Source organism: Varroa jacobsoni, unplaced genomic scaffold, assembly GCF_002532875.2.
Source record: "Varroa jacobsoni isolate VJ856 unplaced genomic scaffold, vjacob_1.0 scaffold_986, whole genome shotgun sequence".
NCBI lineage: Eukaryota > Metazoa > Arthropoda > Arachnida > Mesostigmata > Varroidae > Varroa > Varroa jacobsoni.
The window spans coordinates 142,474-145,214 of NW_019213888.1; the positions used below are offsets into that span (position 1 = coordinate 142,474).

Sequence of the window (2,741 nt, forward strand, 5' to 3'; positions counted from 1 at the left end):
GTTGCAGATGGCCGTATCTATTGAAAACTTGATCAAGTGTCGCCGTAGCTCTAGTAGAATCGGATCGGCTACCCTGTATGGGATCTCACAATGATTTGGTGAAAGATTCCGTTGAATAGCTCGGTGAGGTCGGCGCGTGCATGTTTTCAAGATACGATAATTTTAGTAAGAGGTGACATGCCTTTATATGAGGTCGCTGGTTGAACCCCTGCCAACGATGTATGAATACCATATAATTCGTATTCAAAAACGGCATCTTTCTATAATTTTATGGCCTCCCTCTTGTGAAATCAATAATTTTTTATATTGTATTATGAGCTCCTAAAGGGAAAGCATAATAGGTTCGAAAACAGCTGTTCCCACTACGCAATTATCTGCGTAAAATTGTAGCCAGCATAAAGAATCATCTAGTGTCTTAATTGACAGAAAAACAACCCTTAATAGCTATTCAATAAAAATAGTACTCCTGGTCGATTCGAAATAAAAGAAAAAAACTCTCACCAGAACATTTATTGTAACAATATAGTTTTACTATTTTTGGCATACAGCTTAAAGAAACTAGTTTTTCCTGTAGATATCTCTGATACACCGGGAAACGTTTTAAAAAATGACACAGTAGAATAGAAATCAAGATTTTTGTCATCTTGAAAACTTTACGGCCAATGGATTTTCATGCAGGCAACATGTAAATTTTGCACGATCAATTCTCATCTTATGCGTTTACGCTCTTTATCCGTGTGGTTTTTTTCCATCAGCTGGGAAGGTATCGGATTGTGGTAGACGATCTTGCGAGGTTCAATTATTGGTCAACAGTATCGAAGTTCGGTACGCCTATCAGAGAAACCTGGAATTTAACAAGATATACATCTGATATACACACACAGATATGCTCGGACTAAAGGATATATTTGTCAAAATGTATGTTGTCCTTGTGTCGGACATATTTTAGCTATGAGTTAGTTTTATCTCATGATATGTATTCTTTTAGTAGAAGCCAAACGATCGTATTTAGAAAGCTTTGGAAAAGGAATCTCTCAAACGGTAAGCCATTTGTACATCTTACACGCGTAACACGTAATCGTACAATCGAAAATAATACGTTACTCGGTCTTTGTATGTATGTTGATATATCTTTGTCTTGAATAGGTGTGCACGCGGTGGAGACACCTACTGCACACTTTAGCTACAGGTTCACTTCAATTTTAAATTTCCTGTTCTAAAGGTGCTACTTAATTAATATGTTAATCAAGTGTAGTTTAAAATAGCACGTGGAGTCTAACTCAATTGTGTGACGGATCCTACAGGACAGTATGTCGCATTTAATGGGTAAATAAGAACGGTTCTGGGCCGCCAGCACGGCTTTCTCGAACAAAAGAAAACTAAGCTATAACGTTAGAGAATTTCAAGCGAACTCCGAGGCAGAAGGCGTAAACGTGTTCGACGATTTGCCAATTGAGTCACCCTTGCAGACTTCAAAGTAATACGATAAGTATTTTGTGGCGGTATTTGTGGCATATTGCGGTAGAAGCATCTTGCTTCTTAGTAAGTAGTTCATCTTCACTACAGGCAATTGTCGAGAATTAAGTGCCTCTAAACTTCATAGCAATGTCATTGTTGAATTCTTGGGGGATCACAAAAACGCGGACGTCTAGGTCAATACGAAAAAAGAAAGGAACAGCATATGGATGCATGGTCCGCATTACCGGAAGATTCTTCTAATTAAAAGTAGGGTGTCATCTTTTGAAACATTTACATATATCTGGTACGGCAATAGAATGGGCGAAACCTACTGAGCTAGTCAATGGGAAGCGGCACACAATTTTTTTCCGTATAACTGTGAAATAAAGAGACCAATCCACCTGAGAGATTAAAGTAAGTTTATTACTTATACACATGATAGGTTGTTGCTGTGGTGTGGTATCATTTCCAGCCAGTTTGAGTATGGATTTTAATAGAATCGCATTAAAATCACAAGAGCGATGTTCGCTACTGGATGCGGCCGAGCACGGGAAGCGTAACCTCGCGTCGCTGAGCAATAGGACCACATTTGAAACGGCTATATTCGAACTATTTTGTAAAATTTAATAACTACATTTCGCTGTTCCGATTTGAAAAACCTCTAAGAAACTTGTTGACCAACAATAATAAATCAATCGAGGTGTATAAAACATGTCTGCTTCATCGCTTCCTTGCAATAAGCTGCGTTTCCACACTTGCGTACTTGAGCTTGGAACAAAAATTGCAGAATTTTGCATCTCGATTTGGTACATAACTTGATTAAGAAAAACGGCATTATTACATATATTGGCACAGGAGATTAGGGGGAAGCATCACACCAATTTTTGTTGGTTACGTCAAAAACTACTGTAACCACAGAGAATAATGTTCTGTTTCAAACAAATGTCGGTAACAAATAGCGTTACTCCAAGGTAAATCAAAGTATGCTTAGGACTAGAGTCGATGTTCAGAATGGTGACGACCTTCTATCGTTCGTACTCGACGAGAGACAATAAATACGTATAGTCGTATCATTCAGTCATAGTCAGTCAATGCCCGCCACTAATATAGAGCCGATATCGGATTGGTTAGCTGTCCATATATATATATATGTAGACTAACCATTTCATCGGTGAATGGCGGCATTTAGCGCAAGGCCGGCGCTAATATTGTCCTGGCTTGTTTGCTACTTTTCGTCCTATGTCATTCTTGTCATCATTATTAATTTATCTAAATTGCTCAAT

General features: G+C 38.3%; 1 protein-coding gene across 1 annotated transcript in view; it reads right to left on the bottom strand.

The window, feature by feature from the left end:
- Positions 1-504: 504 nt before the first annotated feature.
- Positions 505-2,741, bottom strand: part of LOC111265560 (uncharacterized) — a 47,466-nt gene continuing 45,229 nt past the window's right edge. The window contains exon 5 of the transcript XR_015313102.1: positions 505-844. The gene's annotated coding sequence lies outside the window, so the exon portion shown is untranslated. The remainder of the gene's footprint in view (positions 845-2,741) is intronic.